The 23,289-nt window shown below is 52.5% G+C and overlaps 1 protein-coding gene across 4 annotated transcripts in view; it reads left to right on the forward strand.

Moving 5' to 3' along the window:
* Window positions 1-2,282: 2,282 nt before the first annotated feature.
* Window positions 2,283-23,289, forward strand: part of CNTFR (ciliary neurotrophic factor receptor) — a 439,486-nt gene continuing 418,479 nt past the window's right edge. For 3 of the 4 annotated variants that reach the window (XM_074952259.1, XM_074952258.1, XM_074952261.1), the window contains exon 1: window positions 2,283-2,361. The gene's annotated coding sequence lies outside the window, so the exon portion shown is untranslated. Of the gene's footprint in view, window positions 2,362-9,797; window positions 9,876-23,289 lie in introns of those variants that run through there. The other variant, XM_074952262.1, reaches the window with a different exon arrangement.

Below are 23,289 nucleotides of genomic sequence, written 5' to 3' on the forward strand. Positions count from 1 at the left end.
TGTGTAGGGGATGTGTGCTTGTGGAGAGAGCGGTGTGTGTCTGTGGAGAGGGGTGTGTGCGTGTGGAGAGAGCGGTGTGTGTCTGTGGAAAGGGGTGTGTGCGTGTGGAGAGAGCGGTGTGTGTCTGTGTGTGTGGAGAGGGGTGTGTACGTGTGGAGAGAGTGGTGTGTGTGTGTGTGTGTGTGGAGAGGGGTGTGCGTGTGGAGAGAGCGGTGTGTGTCTGTGTGTGTGAAGAGGGGTGTGAGTGTGGAGAGAGCGGTGTGTGTGTGTGTGTGTGTGTGTGGAGAGGGGTGTGTGCGTGTGGAGAGAGCGGTGTATGTCTGTGTGTGTGGAGAGGGGGGTGTGTGCGTGTGGAGAGAGCGGTGTGTGTGTGTGTGTGTGTGTGCGTGGAGAGGGGTGTGCGTGTGGAGAGAGTGGTGTGTGTGTGTGTGGAGAGGGGTGTGCATGTGGAGAGAGCGGTGTGTGTGTGTGTGTGTGTGGAGAGGGGTGTGTGCAGGTGGAGAGAGCGGTGCATTGTGTGTGTGTAGGGGGTGTGCGTGTGGAGAGAGCGGTGTGTGTCTGTGTGTGTGGAGAGGGGTGTGTGCGTGTGGAGAGAGCGGTGTGGATGTGTGTGTGTGTGGGGAGAGGGGTGTGCATGTGGAGAGAGCACTGTGTGTGTGTGTGGAGAGAGTGGTGCACATGGGTGTGGAGAGGGGTGTGTGTGTGTATGGAGAGTTGGGGGTGTGGAGAGTTGGGTGCAGGTGTGGAGAGTTGGGGTGTGTGTGTGTAGAGAGAGAGTTGGGTGTGGGTGTGTGGACAGTTGGGTGTGGTTGTGGGTTTATGGAGAGTTGGGGGTGTGTGTGTGTAGAGTTGGGTTCAGGTGTGTAGACGTTGGATGTGTGTAGACCTTGGGTGTGTGTAGACGTTGGGTGTGTGGGGGGGAGGAGGGGAGGCGGCTGTGTGTGTGTCCAGATAGCGAGTGTAAACAATCTGGTCAGGGGTAATAGGTGCCTATATAAGACAAAGCCCCGAATATGGGGACAGTCCCTATAAAATCGGGACATCTGGTCACCCTAGAAGAGTGTGTGTGTGTGTGTGTGTGTGTGGAGAGCCTTTAAAAGGGTGGCACCGTCTGGCTTGGCTTTTCTCCCTTTCCCTCTTGGCCCCCCTCCTCCGGGGGCCTCGGACAGGTCGCCCTGGAGCCGTGTGGGGTGGGAGGGTGTCCCCGTGTGGGGCTGGGGACAGTTGTGTGCAGGACGGCGGGTGGGCGCTTGTTCACGCCTGGCTGCGGTGGTACCGGGCCCGAGTTTTGTGGGTGTTCGTGTTGTGCTGGGTGTGTGTGGGGGGGTGTGTGTGTGCGCCCTGCCCAGCGCTGGGGGTGTGTGTGTGGGGGGGGGCGCGCCCTGCCCAGCGCTGGGGTGTGTGTGTGGGGGGGGTGCGCCCTGCCCAGCGCTGGGGGTGTGTGTGGGGGGGTGCGCCCTGCCCAGCGCTGGGGGGTGTGTGGGGGGGTGCGCCCTGCCCAGCGCTGGGGGGTGTGTGGGGAGGGGGGCGCGCCCTGCCCAGCGCTGGGGGTGTGTGTGTGTGGGGGGGGCGCCCTGCCCAGCGCTGGGGGTGTGTGTGTGGGGGGGTGCGCCCTGCCCAGCGCTGGGGGTGTGTGTAGGGTGTGTGTGTGTGGGGGTGCGCCCTGCCCAGCGCTGGGGTGTGTGTGTGTGGGGGGGTGCGCCCTGCCCAGCGCTGGGGGTGTGTGTGGGGTGGGTGTGTGTGTGGGGGGGTGCGCCCTGCCCAGCGCTGGGGTGTGTGCGTGTGGGGGGGCGCCCTGCCCAGCGCTGGGGGTGTGTGTGGGGTGTGTGTGTGTGGGGGTGCGCCCTGCCCAGCGCTGGGGTGTGTGTGTGTGGGGGGGCGCCCTGCCCAGCGCTGGGGGTGTGTGTGGGGTGTGTGTGTGGGGGGGGCGCCCTGCCCAGCGCTGGGGGTGTGTGTGGGGTGTGTGTGTGGGGGGGTGCGCCCTGCCCAGCGCTGGGGGGTGTGTGTGTGTGTGGGGGCGCCCTGCCCAGCGCTGGGGGTGTGTGTGGGGGGTGTGTGTGGGGGGGCGCGCCCTGCCCAGCGCTGGGGGTGTGTGGGGGGGTGCGTTGTTCCGCAAGGAGCATTTCTAAAACCCTTGGCTAGGGGGTGCAGGGCTCGGCCGCTCGCTGGTTCCCAGCGCTTCTTCCCAGTGGCTTCCCTGGTCACATGGGCTACGCGTGAGAGTTTAAAAGCGCCTAAAACCCTTCGAGCCGGTGCAGAAGAAGCTGGTGGCTCCATCGTCCGAGGAGCGAGGCCGGGGCGTGCCGGGCGCTGGAGCGGAGGCCGCCGCCGGCGGCGGCAGCGGGCGGGCGGGGAAGCGCGGTAAGTACAGCGGGCGCTGGGGTCCGGACAAGACCCAAAGTCGGGTCGCCCGGGACCCGGCCCCTTCCAGCGCGGGGGGCTGCGCCCTGCCTTGGGCAGGGACATCCCTCGATGCAGCGCCGGGAGGCTTCTGCGGAGGGGCCGGGGGCTCCTTGCAGGGTCGCCCAAGGTGCCCACTGGGGTGCGCGGCTTTTCGGGACCCCCCCCACACCCCTTCTCTGATGCGTCTGGCGGGTGGGCTGCTTGGTCCCCAGCCCTGCTCTGGGCTTGCAGTTCAACACGGGCACCGGGGGAAGGGGGGCCCGGGGGAAGGGGGGGCTACATGGGGTCGTTAGTTTTTTGTGCAAAAAGCCAGGGCAAGCGGCGCGGGCGCGCTCTTTGAAGCGAGGAGACGGGCAGGGAGCGGGGTGTGGTGAACGGAAAGTGGAAGCTTTGCCTTTCGCGATTGATTTGCAGCCCGGTTCCCTGGCTAGACAATTAGCTGGCGCTTCTCTAATCTTTTTTTGGTCGGCTCGGCTGTGGCGGCCAGGGGTCAAAGGAGGCAGCGACCCAGTGTCAGGCGTCCTCCGCGGAAGCTATTCTGCATTTCTGATTGATTAGTTCGAGCGGAAATGCTTTCTTCCTTCCTTGGCTTTTCTTCCCACTGTCTCCCCCCATTCCTCGCCCTCTGTCTCTTTTTTTTATCAACCATCTTCGGCTGCATGCCTGTTCTCCCACCTTGGGTGGACCGGAGTTTCCCTCAACTCTCCCAAACTTGGGTGGAGACAGGAGTTTAATTACCAGGAGATGGGCTCCAAGGCCCCTGCGCCCGGGAGGATTTGGGGTGTGGGAAGAGACACAGGGCCTGTCTTCCCTAAAAGCACTTCTTTAAACAGGAACATCAAAGGGACTGGACCAGCTCTGCTCTGCGAGGGACTGGAGCTCCGTGGACAGGCATGCCCCTGGAGCTCAAGGACTGGCTTAGCTTTGCCATGCCCAGTTGCAAATGGAAGGGTTATTTTTCTGGGAAGGGGGGTGGCGGGGAAGGGAAGGCAGCGTCCCCCTATACCTCGGAAGTTTCACAGGGTTCTTGTTGGTCTGGGCTTGACCTCTTAAAGCTGCGTTGGAAAAATATTCCTCCCCTTTTGAAATCTAAAATTGTTGCGTGGGGCGGTGGGCCTTGGCAGGAGAGAAGGGGTTGGAGCTTATTCTTTATTTAAGCATTGAATGGATTTTCAGCAACAACCAAAAAAGAAACATTTTGCGGCAGGCATGTGTGTGTGAGATACACACAGACTTTGAGGCACTAACCTTTCCCTCTTCTGCTGAGCCCTCTGACTTTGTTCCTATCAGTCGGCCTTTGTGATGGTGTGTGTGTTGTCTAGGGGTCAGGCTGAGGCGGGGGGGTGGGGGGTGATCTGGAATGTTTTGGGAAAGAATTCGACAAGCTTGTTTCCTGCTGGCCCGTTTCTCCCCTCCTCTTGCCATGCCGGTGCTGGCTTGGGGTGGACTTTTGCGGGGCGATGTTTGGGAACGAGCACCCGCCGCGCCGAGATGTGTGATAAAGTTTGTTCTTCGGGGCGGTTTCTGCCTCCTTCGTGCCCCGTCCCCCTGCCCTCTGGGCTGAGGGCTGTGCAGTGACCATGATGCAAGTTGAGAAGTTCTGTGAGGAGAACCTCCCAAATGCCCAGCCATTGCAACCGGCATCGGGCTGAAACTTGGGCAGCAATTTTCCCTTTCCTGTGCCGTCTCGCAGCAGTGTCCGTGATTGCAAATGCTGGAGCTGAGGCTGCCCTGAAGTTCTTTGTGAATTATAGTGAAATCTGCTTTTCCCTTTTCCTTGCTGCGATTTTTTCCCCCTTGCTCTTATTAAAACAACCACCAACCACCCCAAAGTTACATCAAAATAGTACCCATCAGGGGAGTGCTGTGCTGGGAATGGATGCTTTTCTTTCCGTGAGGGTATTTGTCGGAAACTAACAGTTAGGTGATTTATCCCAAGCTGGAGTACTGGAACTACTCTGCAGGACCTGTTTTCACACACACACATCTGTGTCCAGCACCCTGAGTCCCTAAGCTTTCCCTGTACCCTGGTCATAGAGGTGTGTGCCGGGTTGTGTATCGTTCGCATGAGCTGCAGAAAGCGTCTGGGGGATGGTGCTCTTGGGAAAGCTGTTTGCTTGCACTCCGCATGGGCCTGGCCCGGACCTCCCTTACTCTGTTCTGTTCAGGTCAAACCGCCTGGACTTTCTGCGAGAGGCTTGACAAAGCCCTGGCTGGGATGATTTAGTTGGGATTGGCCCTGCTTTGAGCAGGGGGTTGGACTAGGTCACCTCCTGAGGTCCCTTCCAACCCTGAGATTTTATGAGAGTTTTGCCTGGGTACCTAAGCGCGGGATTTGCCGGTGTGTGTTCTGCCATGTTACTGGCTGCCCCCCTCGCCCCTCCACCTGGCTTCACGGTCGAGTCCAACGGGCTGGTGCACCTTTTCGCTCATGCTGCAACACAGCTGGCATCAAAGACACGGGAAGATTCCCACCCCCTGGGAGCCCCACATATGTGGGCCCCTCTGATTCCGGCTCCCTACTGCCTGGGCGCACAGTGATTTTGTTGCGGAAGGGTAACTTTGCCTAGTACGTGGGTTTGTCGCAGGGATAGGCGCATGGGACTCGAGACTCTCTGCACCTGCGTAGGGCCAGGGCTGGTTGGAACAATCCTATTGTGTTGGTCTGAATTAGGCTCCGAGAGCCTGATCCCACGAGGGGTTGAGCTCCAAGTCCATGAGGGCCCTCATCACCTGCTAGGGGTATAAAGCCCGGGGTGCAAAGCCCGGCACATCCTTAGGGCACCGACATCCAGCTAACTGAGCCCCTTTCAGAGAGCATGTGCTTCTCGGGGCACGTAGGTCTGCTCTCCACAGCTGTGAGTCCTTATATGTAAGGAGGAAGAGGAGAATATCCCCTCGGCTTGCGAGGCAGGGCTGGCGCACCCAGGGGCGCGTGTGTCCCAGTACCATGGCCACCGTGCCTGACCAATGGGGCTCGCCGAATGATGTGCTGGGGCAGGTCAGTATCTGAGTGCTCCCCCTGGAGTTCTGCACTTGGGCGCCTTCGCCAGCAGCCCATGCGGCGCCCTCTCCAGGCAGCGAGCAGAGTGGCAGGGGCCTTGCCCAGACGTGGCCCTTCCCTGCCTCTCTTTGGGGGGCTGGCTTGGGAGAAAGTGCCCCCTTTCCCTGGACACTGGCACCACCAGTGCTTGTGGGCTGGGCTTAAAGCCCCACAGCTTTTAGAATGAGCCGGGATGAGAAGCGCCTTTTAGATCCGCTCGTGGGCACCAATGCAGGGCTGGTCCCTAGAGAATTTTAGTGCCACCTTTAAATGCCCCAAGAGATGGGCTCCCGTTTTTTCCCCTGGTGACACTAACTAGATCTCCCGCTGGGGAAGCTTCCCCCAACGCTCAGCCCAAAGTTCCCCTTAATGTCAACCCACTCTAGCTAGCAAGCCCCCCATGCACTATGCTAAATCCTTCCACCCCCTTTGCAGATTAGCATCCAGCCCGCCCCATCAGGACTTGCGTCGCCAAGTGAGACAGATCCTAGCTCTTCTAAGTTTTCCATGTCAATCAATCCCTCCTTCCCCTGCACTGTTTTTGTTCTTGGCTTTTCAGAAATCCTGCCAATTTCACCACTTTGTTCTGGTGATGCAGTGCCCAGGTCTGGCTGCTGTCTGTTCTGGGTACGTTTGCCTCAAAGCTGCGCAGGGAAGGACGGTTAGCGGAATAGTGCCTCCTTCTCCATGACAAGAAGCTCTGGCAGCACCAAACCAGAAGATGTCCACTCTGTTCTAACCTCTGGTCCCCAAACAATCATAGGGTTTTGTTGCGGCTAAACCAGCCTAGACAGATGGCTATCCAGTCTCTGTCCCCTGATCAATGGGCGGCCATGGTGAAAATTCCTCCCTGCTCCCAAATTTGGCCATGTGGTTTATTTGTACTCCCCCAACACCTAAACGTTCCATCTGAGAGCAATGCCCTGGTGTGCTAGGCACTGTGTGTGCATGGAGGAAGTGACATCCCAGGCCCCAAAGAGCTTACAGTCTCAATAGACAAAATAAGCAATGTATGCAAGAGGGGGAGGAGTATTCTTCCTATTTTACTGACGGGAAAACTGAGGCCTGCTGTGATTTAAGTGATTTGCCCAGGATCACATAGGGAGTCTATGGCAAAGCCAGGATTTGAACCCAGGTCTTGTGAGTCCTAATCCAGTGCCTTAACTACAAAACCAGCCTAGTTGAGCGCTCTGTCCGAGCGACTGAGAAGCCCCTGTGTACCCCTCCGGTATCCTTGGTACCCAGCAGTAACCGTCAGTTTGGTTGCTTGGCCCGGGTGGGGTGATGTGAGGGGATGCTGGGTGCCCCTTGGCACAGAAGGACTGAAACACATTGCTGTTCATGATAAAGGCCTTGACAGCTCAAGTATCGGGTAGCTGGACTCTGGCACTGCAGTGGTGAGATACCTCTGCCCCTGTGGATTTCTCTGGGGTTCTTTGTTACCGGACTGCAGACTTCCAGCAGCAAGAGCAAGCTCCCTGGTAATGTCAGTCCTGGGAAGAATTGTCCAGGAGTGATCTCTTGGAAAATGGCCCCCGTGGCTGCCCCCTGCTCCTTTTGTGTCCCCAGGGGGCATCGTGACATGATGGCGAGGCAGGTCACTAGAGCACAGGGGAAGTTCAACCCGGCAGGTGTTTGATGACCCGGCAGGTGTTTGATGACCCGGCAGGTGTTTGATGACCCGGCAGGTGTTTGATGACCCGGCAGGTGTTTTCAGTGCCAGGGGGTGTTCTGCAGAAGGTGGCCCAGGGCTGGGCCCCAGGTCAGGATCTCGCCCTTGGGAAGTACCGCCCCTCTACCAGCTGCTGCCGCATTGATGATCACTTCCTTTGAAAGCGGTGACCGACAGGAAATGACATCATTGGGCACACACCAGAATGACGCTATGCATTTGCACTGCGGCAGGCTGGGATGATTTAAGGGGTCTCAAACCCAGCAGGGTCAGGCCTGGCCAGAACTTGCGTGGAAGCCCGCTGAGGATAACCCAGGTGCCGCGCTAAGGCGGTTTGGTAGTTCACTTTGGTGGTGCTATTCCCCCTGAGCTGGTGCTGATCCAGTTCCCTAGAATGCCACTAGGGGGCACAGGTGCTGCTAGAATCTTTTTTGGAAGAGGCTTAAAAGTGAGCTGCTGCCCGACCGTTCGGGCTCCTTGAAGGCCCCATGGTGTGTTTTGTAAGTAGAGCATCCACCCCACTGCACAGGCCAGATTCCCATCTAGATAAAACTGCCGCCTTCCTTCCTAAATCCCCCCCGCCTTTACCAGTGGATGGAGCATATTGGTTTCCTGTTTCTGTAAAACCTGGCTTGAGAGACCTCGGATCAATGTCTTTGTGCTCGCTGCGACCTCAGTGGCTGAAGTACTGGGGTCAGGTACAGCAGCCCTCGGTGAGTTTCTTTTCAGAGAGACAGAGGAGACGGAAGGGGCTGGATAGGCTGGGCATCTCTGGGGGATATTGGAAACTCAAGAAATGCCGAGTGTGATTTCAGCTTTCTCGAGTGGTCAAGCAAGGAGACCGTGCTCCGACCTGGGGTGAAGTTAGGGTTAGCACTTGAGGTTAGATTCAAGGCTGGATCACTGTGTGGGTTCAGATTCGAGCTGGGGCGGTGATATGGATGTATTCTCCTATGCTGTTTTCACACAATCATGTCCCAGAATAGCAGAAACCTTGTGACACAGCTGACTTCATGAAACTTTTTTTTTTTTTTTGCTATCTCAAATAGGATGTACATGTGTCCCCATATATGGGGGGTGGGTGTGTGTGTAAACGTGTTTTTACATATGTTTGTGTGTGTGTGTGTGTGTGTATATATATATATGTACAAATAATGGTGATAATGCCTTCTGCCCTTAACATTTATTACTCTACGAATCTATGAATGCATGTGTGTATATTTACATATATAATATATAACACCTATTGTGTATTGGAATGCATTTTTCCTGTTGCAGCAAACCTTATAAAGAGACATGTATTTATATGCAGGTTTGGGATGATTCACTGTCTTTCATGAATTTTGATAGTTAATAACTTTGCTATATTTGCAAGTATTTTCCAGTGTTTATCTACTTAAAGTTTTGCACAGCAGGAAATGGAAAATCTTCAGGTACCCACAGTTTGTTCAAAACTTCATGACATCAGAAATCCAGATTCTACACTAAAAATCTTATACTGTTATTAATATTTTGAAAGATTTAAAACTAATGATTTAGAAATTAAATGCCTTCTGTGATGAAATACTGAAATATTTGCAGGAGCTACTGTCTGTCTATCATTAGCCCTCAACTAATATTTCAGAGAAGTGCTGACATTCATCACAAACATCAGTTCTGTCTAGACAGTGTTTGCCAACTGGTTTTGCATGTTGTACCTAAAATGATTAGAACCGAAAGAGATTAGAGAATGAAAATGTGTTTTCTCTGTGTTGTCAGTTTGTTTACAGTGTGTCTCTGACAGCACTTTGACTAGTCTAGTCACTTTTGCTGGCTCTCCTTTGTGTGTATGTATTATCATTTCCCCAGCTGTTGTGTGGGTCTTTCACACAACAGAGGAAAGAAAAATGCTTAGAAATGTGTTGGTTTATTTTAAAGCCACACAGATTGGCAGGATGCCGAGGACTTTGGAACGACTTTGAACTCAATCTGTAGAGGTTTGACAGGTGTCCCGTTAAAAGTGCACTTTCCGTCAGGTTGCATCAGCCCTGGCAGAGGAGCCCCCTGCCAACGATTACCCTCATGCTGGCGCTCCTTCCCTCTGGGATAACCCTGAACGAGCGCCCCAGCGTGGTGTTGAGAGGCGGGTTGTGCTGCGGGAGGCCGTTGAGCTCTGGAACTAGGGTTCTGATCGCCAGTGACGCTTTGAGAAAGAGTGAGTGGCCAGGAGAGTCTGGTTCCCAGCCTGGCAGTGCCACTTGTTTGGCATATTGGTTGTTTCCAGTCCCGACGGTTGTTCTGTGTTGCCGTGCATTGTCGAAGGGCTCTCGGCAGGAGAGGCAGCTTCTAATGTCCCTGGCAGACGGAGTGGTTCTCATGCAGGTGACTTTCAGCACCCCCATGGGGTTGTTGCCAGGTTCATTGCTGCTCGTAAAACACGTTGAGCTCTCTGGATGAAAGAAAGCTGTGGCCGACAGAAGAATTAACGTTCGCTCCAGTGACCAGGGAAATCGCCTTTCTCTTGCCTTTCGGGTATTGCACCGTCTGTCCCTGTTTGGGTTAAAGGAGCCAGAGGATCATGATCAAGCATTTCTGTAAGGAAGCTGCAGTTGTTGAAGGCACTGTGACTGCTCTAGGAATTGTGACCTCCCATCTCTGAGCGTTGTGGAGGGGCCATGGGAGCCATTAAATATCTCGGAGCAGTGTGGAGCTGGCTGGGTGTAAGCAGCGTGCGACGCACACAAAGCGAGGGGCTGAAAGTGCCGCTGGAAATGCCAGGTGAGGCGGAGACGCTGAAGGCAGGATTTCTTTCTGATGCTGGAAATGCTGCTAGGCAAGAAGCTGGGCTTTTTTCCCTGTGGAACTTGTAATTAATATGGATGAGCCCAGTGCATGCCTGGGATCTGTGAATACATGGGCTACATCAGAATGTGGGTCAGTGCAAACCACAATAAGCAGGGATGGATTGGGCTAGGTCACTGATATGGACCTAGCAAGAAGCGTGGCCCAGTGGTTAAAACAAGACTCATGGAACCTCTTGAGTTCTTCTCACTGACTCTGTTCTTGGTTCCCTGTGTGACCTTGGTCAAATCACTTAACTTCAGCTTCCACATCTTTAAAATGGGATAATATTTACCTACCTCAACAGGGATATTCAGGCTTAATTAAGTGGTCTAGGTAATACTTAGTCCTGCCATGAGTGCAGGGGACTGGACTAGACGACCTCTCGAGGTCCCGTCCAATCCTACAGTTCCATGAAGTGCAACCAGGACCGTGCAGATGCACAAGTGGAGAGAGGCACTGCGGGGGAAAGAATGTGTTTTCAGCTGCTATATTCGTAGGGCTGGGAACAATCCCAGGAATGGGGTACTGCAGGTTAAGCAATGAGCACCCCAAAGGGCATGGAATGATGGTGGGGTCATGGGCATGGCCCTGCCACACTCACCATCAAAGCCAGTTTGACGTCCCCACTCCCAGCCCCTAGGTTGTCAGCAAGGTTTGAACCCAATGCCTTCGCTGCCAACGTACAGACTACTGCCACTTGTGTGAAAGATGGAACTCTGTCAAGCAGTAGTAGGCTGTTATCCTGCATGTGGACCAGTCTCAAGAAGGGGGTACTTGGCATGCACTCCTCAAGCGTGTCACTGGTGCACTCTGCCAGGCCAGAGCTCTCCAGCCCCACAGGTCTCTGAGCAGCTCTGAGTCACCTACAGGCTTCTGAGTGGATGTGTCATGCACTTGCAGCTTCATGGACCGGGTTTGATGCTGCTCTCGATTTTACAGCCGTAGATCTGGCCGAGTCCCATGGACTCACCGTGACAGGGCGCACGTATGGCTTGGGGCCTGCTTGGAGCTGGGGGAGTGTTTGAGGGCAAAATATGACCTTTGATTCCCCATGGGGATCTGCTTTAACTGCACAGTGGAGCAATACATAAAGAAGGCTTAAGAGCTACCTGTGACCAGCTCCTTCCCTGTGCTATGCTGCCACCACTGAGAGAGCCCTGCATTTATGCTCCAGCTGATTCCCCACTTGAGCACAGGAATGGGGCTGCTGGCTGGGTGAACTCAGTGAGGGCTCCCTGGCTTGATCTGAGAGAGCCTGGAAGTGGGGGATGCCATAGCACGGGTTAAAAGACCAGTGTTATTCCCAGGCACTTGGAAATGGGAGTAGGGAATTGCTGGAGGGGATCCTGCTTCATGAACTGCCCTGTTTTGCTGGGGGGCGAGTTGTGTTGCATTGAACTGCTGCACCTTGGGTTGCATTTGCAAGCAACATCCGGGGCGTCCTGGAACAAATGCATCGCCAGGCACAGCCCTGTGTTAGCAATGTGTCTAAATCCAAATAAATACTAACTAGAGGACCTGTCTGCTCTTAGTTACCCAGTGTAAATGCTGAGTAACCCCACTGACTTGGAAGGACTCTCGGCACCCAATGGTGCTGGGTCTTCAGTGGCTTCCGATCTGAACATCAAAGGTGCTGATGAGGAGGGTGGTTGTGGTGTTTGGGAATTGGGTAGTATCCCTTTAAATAGTTTGGCAGCCCTCCAGCGGGCACTCGCTGTGTTGTGTGTTACAGACCCCTGCGGTGTGTCTCCATAGCTAAGCTTTGTACGTTGTATGTTTAGTAAACATGAAAAAAGAAAAGGAGGACTTGGAGACTAACCAATTTATTTGAGCATAAGCTTTCGTGAGCTACTTCGTTGGATGCTGTAGCTCACGAAAGCTTGTGCTCAAATAAATTGGTTAGTCTCCAAGGTGCCACAAGTCCTCCTTTTCTTTTTGCGAATACAGACTAACACGGCTGCTACTCTGAAACCCTAGTAAACATGGTTAGTTAGCCCCCACCCTGCCCATGTGGTTCCTTTATCACGCTTGCTGTATTCACCCCAAATGGCCCAGCGGTGCCACGCTACTCCTGGGCCATTCCTGAGCATGTCCCCCTGGCCCTGCAGAAGCCCACTGGGCCGGCTTGGGGCAAGAGAAGATGTGATGTTCGTTTTGATCTCTGCTGTCCGCTAATGAGCTCTTTAAGGGCGTCCTGAAAGGCCTTTTTCACAGAGTGCAGAGCGGCTGCGGTTGCCCCAGGACAGAGCTGTAGATTAGCAAAACTGACCTAGGGTTGCCTCTGTTCAAAGCCATGCACGCAAAGTGGCTGTTTATGCTTCTTGTAGCTGATCAAATAAAGCATCAAAGTTTCCTGCACTTACGAGGGTGGGGTGGGGGTCCTTAGGCTCCAACTGGAAACAAAGGGAGTTCTCGCTGCTGCCTATAGGACACCGTGGAGAAGGCAAGTTGAACACTGGGCTCATTGTAGCAGGATATTCTTCTTCATTCATGACATAAAACATGCTGCTCGTACAAACGCCCGCATCCTCCTGTCGGCCTGTTCCTGCACGGTCTAAAAATAATGCTGGCAGTGAAGAGGCAGCCTGTGCTCTCCAGTGGTTAGGACACAGGACTCGGGTTCAGAGGACCTGAATTCTAGCCCAGGCTCGGCCACCGGGCCACTTTGGGTGAGTCACTGAACGCCTTTGGGCCTCGCTTGCCCTGTCTTTGAAACGAGGATTAAACCCTCCTCCCTTCCAAGCAGGAGCGTGAGGTTGAATCAATGACTACTTGGAAAGCGCCGGGAGCCCCCCGTGTGGAAAGTGCTAGGGAACAATCCTCAGTGTCCCAGCCAAGCTGCCCCAAAATAACTACAAAAAGAAAAGGAGTACTTGTGGCACCTTAGACTTTTTGTGGATCCAGACTAACACGGCTGCTACTCTGAAACAAAAATAACTAATGATTGGGGGGTGGGGGGGTCCTCAGTTCTTGAGTCAACAACTTTAGATGGCTGGGCATCCGGGAGCAGTCGGAGGGGGTTTCATCTAGACCTCCAGCTGTGCTGGACAGCGATTGATATTTTTTTGACGGCTTCCTAGCTCCGCGCTACGGAGCTGCTTGCTCGTAACCCATACCCTATGCATGTGCCATCACTCCAGCCCGCATGTGTTCCACAGACTCGCCTTTACGTGCGTACTCCATGACACCTGCCTGCTGCAGAAGGGGCTGAAGCGGTGCTCTCCTGTGAGTCCGCAAAAGTACTCGCTGGATGGCTGTGCTCTGGGGACGATGGAGGCCTTTCTGTCTCCTGTCTCCCCTGTCGCTCCAAGGGCTTTGGAGGGTAGGCCAGTGTGTCGTTCCTGTTCAGGTTGCCAATTTTGGTTGGAGGTATTCCTGGAGATTTCATCACATGACCTATTATTTAATTCGAGATGAATTCCTGGAGACTCCGGGACAATCCTGGGCAACCCTCGTTTCAGTCCAGATAGTGTTAGTAACTTGCCAGGCTCCTGGCCAGGCTGGGGAATCTGGCTTTTGTTTGAGAAGTGAAACAAAGTACTGTGGTATCACGGCCGCAAGGCAGGGAGTGACCTCAAATGCTCTAATCGGAGGACTCCCACTCTGCCATGGATTCGCCATGTGACCTCTCTTTGCCACAAGCTGGGAATGGGGGACAGGGGATGGATCACTTGATAATTACCTGTTCTGTCCATTTCCTCTGGGGCCTCTGGCATTGGCCACTGTTGGCAGACAGGATGCCGGGCTAGATGGACCTTTGGTCTGACCCAGTGTGGCCGTTCTTATGTTCAGTCATTTCTCCTCTCTGAACCTTTCTCTACCCATCCATGAACTAAGGGCGATACCACGATGGATGGGCTAGTGTGGGTGAACAGCATTGCCGCCCTCTTGCGTGGCATCAGGACTTCTCCATTGCAGAGCTGGAGCTATGGCATGCCAGCAAGGTTCTTTTTCAGCTCCAGTAATCGAGGCCGGTGCTTTCTGGTTCGGCGAAGTTCTGAGTGTCGCAGTGGGGCCACGGGTGCGCAGCTTGGCAACAGCTGGGAGTTCCCAGGTGCCTGTGGACATGTCTGACAACACGGTTAAGTAGCCGCTATTAATCAAGACATCAGCTACCCGTAGTTCACACCCCCTTGGCTCTGAGTTATCTCAGGGATGTCCTGTCCCAAGGGTGGTGAGAAGCCTAGATTCCAAAGCCAGAAGGGACTGTTGCGATCGTTAATCTGACCTCCTGCATAGCACAGGCCATGGGACTTCCCTGAATTAATTAATTCCTCATTGAACATTATTTAAAAATTGTGCTAATGAACCTCAGTCTAACTGTGACCTTCTCCCAAGTGTAGGCACAGGCTAAATGTTGGGTTGGGTTCCATCCCACACTCCTCCCCGGACCAGCTGTACTGAGATAAAAGGAAATTACCTGGATCTATGCTAGGAAAAAGGTCAGAGTTAGCTAACACTGCTAGCCAACCCCCACTTTTCCTAATCGGAACAACCCCTTGGATACATCTGTGATGCAAAGAGATGGTGGGTCTGGATCACAATAACATCTAGAGACCTTCTTGTGCTGGGCGCACACTCGGTCTCTGCCCCCAGAGAGCTTCCAGTCCAAACCAAGAAGACAAAGGGTGGGAGGGGGACACACAGACAGTGAAGAAAAGGGACTTGCCCCAGGTCACATGGGAGGCCCGAGGCAGGGAGAGCACCCATGTCTCCTGACTTCCTTCCCATATCCACTGGGCCATGCTGCTGATTGTTTGATGGTGACCTCCTGGCGCTCGGGGTTAGGATGTTGGTACGTTGCTTTGAGATCCTTGGCTGGATGGGTGGAAGGCAAATGCACAGTGGCACCAAATGACACCCTCCTGCATCCCCCCCAGTCCTCTGAGCAGTGTGGGATCCCAGGTTGCCAGGAGACCGTTCCCATCTGTGGATTGGTCAGTATTCCCCATCTGTAAGAGAGGGCTGGTCGTTCTGTCCTACCTCTCTCAGGAGTGGGGGTCTGGGGCACTCCCAGGGAGGTAGGTCTGAACCAACTGCAGCTTGGGTCGTGCTCTGAGATCCTTGGGCAGAAAGGATGGGGGAAAGACCCAGGATGGTTGTATATTGTTTATAGGAGTTGTCATGGCAACCTCCCCCCCTGCATCAATATGATGACATGTAACCCCCAAGGGTCCCTGTGACATAGGGAGGCATCCTTGCCCATGTGGGGAAACTGAGGCACGGGGTGATTCTGTGACTTGCCCTAGGTCATGAAAGGGGGGGCCTGTGACAGAGCGGGCAACAGAAACCCAAATCTCCTGAGTCCCAGTCCTCTGCTTTATCCCCTTACCCACTGTTCATGTAGTCACGGCCCAACTCGGTTAAGACATGAGTTTATTATTTGAACCCGGTCTGTGTTTGTGCAGAGGGGACACTGTCTCTCCACTGCCCACACTCCCCTGCCTGTGTGTCTGTTGCTGATCCTTCGGGTGATTGACCATGTGAAGGGTGACAGCTGAAATGCCATTCGAAGCCTCCACATCGGTTCTCCCTCTCCGAAGCCTTGCCCAGCAGAAAGATGCTTTCCCCAGACGCTAGCCCTGCAAACTCCCTCTGGCTGGGGCCCTTCCTGCCTCTGGTATTGTGGAATAAAGACCCTGTCATGCGACCGGCAATGCCGACTCTGGTGACGTGGGAGGCAGAGGGGAAGCAGCCTGCAGGTCCCAGGGCTGAGCAGGGCTAGGCCAGCAAGGGTTAATGGGTTTCAGAGTAACAGCCGTGTTAGTCTGTATTCACAAAAAGAAAAGGAGGACTTGTGGCACCTTAGAGACTAACCAATTTATTTGAGCATAAGCTTTCATGAGCTACAGCTCATGTGTTTTAGGGGCCAGGAGACTCTCTCAGACAGCAAAGATGCTGTCTATCGGAGTCTGGGGAGTACTCTTGTCTGCAGCCCCTTCTTTGTTCCATTCAAATCCGGCCCAGGTCAGTGGGGGCTGAAATTTGTCACCCGTGTGGGTAATGTGTGCGCAGTGAGTGGGCAGGGGCCTCAGCGCGTACCCCACAGGTCAGGTGCCTGCATCAGTAAAAACCCCCAGTGCAATTGACACCGATCAGCTGCTTTCTTGGCAGCCTTCACCAAAAGGCCAAGCGCTCGACTGTCCGTGGGCAGGGGAAACTGGTCTTGTGTCCCTAGGGCCTGTCACCCCAAAGCCTTCCTGAGCCGCGTGGGGAGGACACCTGCATTGCCTCTGTCTGTCCTGTGCACAAAGAGAGGCCAGTCTGTTGGATGGAATTCACTGATAGTCTGACCTGGTCTGTAACACAGGCTAGAGAACTGCTCCGAAGTCATTCCTGCTTGAAGCAGGGTCAATCTCTTCGAAAAACATCCAGTCTTGATTTAAAATTTTGTCAGTGGTGGAGAATCAAGCACGGCTCTTGTTTAAGTTGTTCAGTGGTTGATTGCCCTCTGTGTTAAAAATGTATGCCTTATTTCCAGTCTGAATCTGTCTAGACTGAACTCACGTCTTTGAGAGGAAAAAGTATCAAGTGTAAATTTCCAGGTTTGAATTTTGTAAGCATGTGTCCTAAGCAGGCAGGAAGGGCCAGTAGGGAGGGCACTGGACTGTGAGTCAGGAGACATAAGAACAGACATACTGGGTCAGACCAAAGGTCCATCTAGCCCAGTATCCTGTCTTCCGACAGTGGCCAGTGCCAGGTGCCCCAGAGGGAATGAACAGAACGCAGAATCATCAAGTGATCCAACCCCCGTCGCTCATTCCCAGCTTCTAAGACTTGGTGTGCAACCTGAGGGCAAGTCATGTGTCTCTCCCTCTATGCCACTGGTAAAAGGAGGTTAATGGCACCTTTCTAACCTGCTTTGAGATCTGCTGGAAAGAGCTAAGGATTATTATAGACACGTGAAAGGGAAAGTTCTGTTAGTTTCTCTCCTGCATGTCCATGCAGGATTTTTGTCTACAATACAGTTTCTACTGCTTTAGCCAGTCTAGTTTTAAATGTCCCAAATGCTGGAGGTCCCACCCCTCCTGTTGGGGAGTCAGTTCCATGGTCTGATCTTGAGATAGTCCAGATTTTCCTTCTCCTCCTCCCTCTAGTCCCACCTCAATGTAATTCTCTTCTCTGGGATGATACTGTTCAGCCACTTGACCCCACACCTGGGTTTAGCTTTCCCGGGACAGTCTTCTCAAATGCATCAGCATCTTTACGGGCCGGATCCTCAGCTGGAGAAAATTGTCATAGCTCCGTTGACCTCAGCAGAGCTCTGTTAGCATCCACCAGCAGAGGATCCAGGTCCCTTACACTTGTATTTAATTCAGCTGCCAACAAACTCAAGACTTCTCTTGCTGTCCAGTCTGGAAGAAGGAGAGATTGAGTGTTATGTTAACTTCTTATGGAAGGCGTTTAGATACCATGGTGAGGGCAACCTTCTAAACACCTAGGGAGAGAGACAATTACGGTTTTCCCCTTGATCATTGCTCACTAAAAATTTGTCCCATGTAACCTTTCCTCGTCCCTACAGTTCCCTAGACAGGCAAGAAGGATATAAATGATTCCCCTTCAATTCTAGTGGCGAGTCACCCAGGAGTCGTCAAAGTCTCCATGCGCAGTCTTGACCGGATTGTATAGGCAGTGGCTATTATACCCTATGTGCTGATGGAGGATGCCTTTGCAGATAGAGCCCACGGTCACGTTAGCACTGCTTTCTGCCATGTTGCATGTCAAACCCCTGTCTACCTGGCAGGCCACTATCACTTCAGTGTCAAAACGACCACTGCTACTTCGCAAGCGTCTGTTTTCTCTAGGGTATCTTTGCTGTGGGTCATTTCCCCCCAGCTGCATTATCTTCTCTTGTCCCACGCTGAACCTCATAATTCGATCATGCTGGTATTTCTACTTGTTCTCATTTCCTTTGTATTCTTTCAAAATCTTTGTAGGTGTTTGCAACTCCTCCCATTTTAGCATTTGTATCCGATGTCGTCGTTAAGGTGCTGTTTGCCAGGATCACTGATTTAAATCTAAAGATCGGCTCTAGGAATTATTTTGGGGAAGGTTTATGGCCAGTATTATACAGGAGATCAGCCGAGGTCTAGATTCAGATTCCAAGGCTAGAAGGGACCACTCTGATCATCTAGACCAGTGGTTCCCAAATTGGGGTTCGCTAAATGTTACAGCGGGTTCTTGGGGGGTGGGCGGGGGGGGGAGAATTCTCTAATGGCGGACAGAGCTGTCCCTAGGGACCCCGGGCAGCACGGGGGCCAGCAGCCCAGAGCCCCTGGACTTCCAAGAGCTAAGCAGATCAAAGCAAGCATATCTATCACACTGAGGAGATTTAAACTTCAAGACTCCTTATAAGAAAGGGAGGTGGATATTTTTTGCTGTTTTTTAAAATTAAATAGGCAGCTAGTGTTTGTAAAATTATGATGAAGAACCAGTTTAGGCTGCTTTGTAACGTGCGTTATTTGCCTGGACTGCTCAAGACCTAAATGCTTGTGTAGGAGGAACTCTTTGAGTTGGCTTCTTAAATCCCTTCATGTTGTTTCCCATCTGATACTCCTTGATGAAACCTAGGAGCCTTATTCAAGGTGATACAAGCAACGAAAGTGAGATCTTGGAATAGTGTTGCTGTTTTCATAATGTAATAAAAACACTATATTGATAAATAATTAATAATGTGTAACAAGCATGTCATAAAACCAAATTTTATATTGCCAAGATCACTGCTTTTATAATTTATACTCGGGTAAAGGAGAAAATCCCTGGAAATATTCACTTTTTTTTAGGAGGAGGTTTTAGTGGAAGGGGTTCACAGGTTGTTAAAGTTTGGGAACCACTGATCTAAGGCACCAGATTTTGCCTCTTTCCCTCTTGCCATCACTTTGTGTTTTGAGATTGGCAGCTTGAATGGGAGTGGCCAGAGAGGGGAAGGTGTGTTTGGAGGCGCAGAGAGCGAAATCCGTGTATTGAAAGCCACCATCCTCGTGCTACTGTCCTCCCTTGCCATGCTGAATTCAGGCCACTCATGGATGTGGGCACTAGATGTCATTAAAGTGTTCACCTCCTGAGCCGGCTCCTCCCCATCTGCAAGAAGGGCAGCAAATTCAGAATGATCTCTCCTCTAGACCCTTTCTGTCTTCAGTGACGGTAGTTGTGTCCTCTGCATTCTGGATCATCATCCCTCCAGTTATCCCTGCAGGCTGTGCCATGCCCGTTACCTGGCAGATGTCTGGGTGCATAGGGCATGTCCACACTGCAATAAAACACCTGTGGCCGCTGATTCAGACTCACGGGGCTGTAGAATTGCAGGGTAGCCATTTTGGCTATAGTTGGAGCCTGGGCTTTGGGACCCCATGAGGGCAGAGGGTCCCAGAACCCGGGCTCCAGCCTGAGCCTGAACGTCTACACTGCAATTTGATAGCCCAGCAAGCCCAAGTCAGCTGACGTGGGCCAGCTGGGGGTGTCTTATTGCAATGTAGATGCACACTTAGAGTCCCTGATGAATAGATGCCCTGCACTCTGGGATGCTTCCAGGCTGCTGCAGGAGTTGATCCATGCTTGGCTATTACAGCAGTTACGGGGTGTGATTGCTGCTTGCGTAGACCTACTCCAGTTAGCCAGTGGTCAAATAACCTGTCCCCAGGGGAAGCCTCTTCCTTAGGCTGTCCTGTAGCAGGACAGCTGCTTGTAGCTTTTCCAGTCTGTAGAAGGAACCTCGTTATAGGTTCCTCCTTATGGCTTTGAGTCCCCTTCTCCTTACCCAAAATATTTAACCACCTTCTTCTCTATCCAGGTTCAGGTAATGGACAGTCACCCTGCAGGCCACGAAGTTGGACACCAGTTAAGATTCCCCCACCCCACCCCAAAACCCCTGTTGCTGCAGTTCTTGGTCTCCCTACTAATCTGATGGAGGGCCTGTCTCTCTGCATAGCTCTCCAGGATCGCTTTGCTCTGGTTTCCGCTGAGATAGCATTTGGCAGTGTTAGCCAAATGCTATTGAAAACAAGCCTGGAGCTGTTCAGGAAGTGATAAGATAAAGCAGGGTTATGATTTGCCTGTCTAATCCCAAAGCATCTTGCATTATTTAGCGTGTGTAGTGTAAGGTCACTAGCCCCTTGATCATTTTCATTAGAGGAGCCAGAGAAGATAATCACCTGCTCAGGAAAACCAACTTGACACTGTTTATTCAATAGTTTGGGTTTAGCTGAAGATAAACACAGACTAATAATTATGGAGACGTCGTCCAGGTCAAGAGGCTCAGAGAATCTCCTTTTTTTTCTCGTATGTTTACAAAGAAGCTGGTTCTTTATGGGAGTGTTTTTTAAAATTCAAACCAAAAGCTTCAGAGCTCTTGAAGGAAATTCAACGCTGTCCAGCAATGTACATGAGCAGCTTGCCAACAGCCTCCCAGCCATGCCCCGTGGGGTGTGAGCGACCCTATGCTTAAAAACCACTGCATATAGCCTAGTGCATTTGAGCAACCCTACACTAACAAAACCAGTGCATGCGCCCTCGTGCAAGAGTCACCCTGCACTCCCAAACCAGTGTGAGCACCCCAGTGTGTGGGAGCAACCTTCTACTAACGAACTAAGTGCACACAGATAGGTGTGTGGAGTCACCCTACACTAAGGAGCCAACCTGTGCTGAATGGAGGAGGAAAGCATTGGAAGGGAAAGTTAGCATGAATATAAACGTTGTGCAAAGACAGTCAAAGGACTAAATTAGGTAGTGTCAGTGCCTGACAAGTAGCAATCTGAGTGCTAGGGAGAGAAGGCGTTGAGCTCTCCCACCCAGTTCCCTGACACAGCAGTGTTAATGGGCTCTGGGACAGCCTGCCTAGGCAGGAGGGTCACTGGGACTCTGAGGGAGTTGGGGCAGGAAGAAGAGGAAAATGAATGCCAGAGCAAGGCTTAGCTCTTGTGCAGTGTTGCTGCAAGCAGCTAAACAGCTGCCATGTTCCACCCCAGAGGTGGCTGCATTTCGGCACTGAGTGAAGAAGTAATCTGTGTGTGCTGCCAAATGGCTGCTGAACACGTCATCACCCAGAGGTGGCTGCAGTTGATACTTTTTTTTTTAAGGCAATAAGGGACAATCAGGTTCACCCAGACTAACCCCTTACATAACACAATCTGGAGGCTTTCACCCAGTGAGGCAATCATTTTGGGGTGGAGCTAGAGCAGATCTTTGAGAGAGACATCCCGTCTTGATTTAAAGATCCCAAGTGATGGAGAAACCACCATCCACCCTATTTCAGTGCTTAAGCTTAAGCAGCTGCTGCATTTTGCCTCGGAGGTGGCTGCACTTCAGTGCTGGGTGCAATGAGCATTGGGATCGCTTAGGTGGCAAGGGGCAGTGTAAAGGCGGGTGGGCAGTAACCATTCTCCCTTCCAGTGGCTGAGCTAGGAGAGTCTGTTGCCCACGCGAGAGATTTGAACTGGGTGCCCCACAGTGTGGCCAGCTAGCACAGGATGGATACAGATCTAGCAATGCTGACTGTACATCCCCTCTCCTTTGCTGTGGAAAGGGTGAGCTGGGAGACCTGGCCTCGCTAAGGACTGGGCATATACAAAACTGAATGGCAAACAGGGAGCTACTTTTATCGGGTGATCCAAAAGGGCAACAAAAATAATTAGGGGTGTGGAATAGCTGCCGTATGAGGAGAGATTGATAAAACTGGGACTTTTCAGCTTGGAAAACTATGGGGGGATATGACTGAGGTCTATAAAATCATGACTGGTGTGGAGAAAGTAAATAAGGAAGTGTTGTTTACTACTTCTCATAACACAAGAACTAGGGGTCACCAAATGAAATTAATAGGCAGCAGGTTTAAAACAAAAAAGTATTTCTTCACACAACACACAGTCAACCTGTGGAACTCCTTGCCAGAGGATGTTGTGAAGGTCAAGACTATAACAGGGTTCAATAAAGAACTAGATAAGTTCATGGAGGATACGTCTATCAATGGCTACTAGCCAGGGTGGCCAGGGATGGTGTCTGTAGCCTCTGTCTGCCAGAAGCTGGGAATGGGTGACAGGGGATGGATCACTTGATAATTACCTGGTCTGCTCATTCTCTCTGGGGCACCTAGTATTGGCCACAGTGGAAGACGGGACACTGAGCTACATGGACCTTTGGTCTGACACTGTGTAGCCGTTCTTATGTTCTAAAAGCATTGGTCCCCAGCTGAAGCCATTGGAATTGCCATGAGCCACATTGGGCCAGGAGCCACTACTTCCATGAGTCAGTTTCATTAGCCTTTTGTGTGGTGACATTATTACGAGATGCAGAGAAGTGAGGACACATCTGTTTGAACCCCCACACTGGCTTGTGCGAGTGAGTATGCCGTGTGCTACACCTGCACGCACACACACAAGCTGTTTCTCAGCATGGGAGAGACAGGAGGAGAGGGGGCTGGCTGACAAGTTGTTTTGAAAGCAGGATCATTTGGGGGTTGGATTTTTTTTTTCCCCCCCTCTGTCTTTTTGCATGACAGATAAAGCAAAACTCCTTTTTGTTTCTCTGGCACTTTATGCCTGTCTCCTGCCATGGCTGCGTAGATCAAAACGGCTCAGAAAGTTTGGAAGCTCCTGCATGTGCAGTGTGGTTGTTTAAAACAAATCACAGAATTCCGCTGTTTCTTCGTTGCAAGCAAAGTCCTGATGCATTGCAAAGCAAAAATGGTATATTCTGTTACCAGCCCCCTATTGCAAACCCTCATTCAGTCAGGTTCCTGAGAGGGAGCCTTGGGAAGTGGGAAGAGAATCTCTAACCACTGGAGAGAGACGGTGCCCGGTGAGCTTGACCTTCTCCTGATGGCAGAGTGTCTGAACACCTAACTGGCTCTGCCTTGTAAAGCTTCACACCGTTTTATGATGTTATAAATAAGACCTGGCGCTGTCTGAAACACACAACTAAAAACAAGTGCAGCCCAGGATCGGATGGGGCAGAGCTCTAACTCTTTAGGCAGCATCATAGTGCAGCACATGCTGGTTCGTTAGGGCTAGGGCAAAGCACGTGGCTCTGAGTGCCTTTGCATGGGTTGGTTTATTGCCCATGCCTCAGTTTCCTCATCCTCATGTAATAGTAGACCTGACAGGCCCTCTCCTACAAGAGAGGCTTTGAGGGCAGGAATTATCCACGAGGATTCTCTTGTGGAATTTCCCCATGTTGGTCCGTTGCATCTCCCCTGCAGCAAAGGCTACAGAGCCACCCCATGTCTGACACATGCCCCTTGTCCAGGAACTAACCGCTCTGGCTGTGGCAGCCTGCAGGGTCCCTGGGGAAGGGGGTGGCTCAGTGAAGCCCCAGGCTGTGTAATCTTTTCCATAGGGCATGGTTGGGTGCATCTCCA

Source organism: Natator depressus, chromosome 5, assembly GCF_965152275.1.
Source record: "Natator depressus isolate rNatDep1 chromosome 5, rNatDep2.hap1, whole genome shotgun sequence".
NCBI classification, from domain to species: Eukaryota; Metazoa; Chordata; order Testudines; family Cheloniidae; genus Natator; species Natator depressus.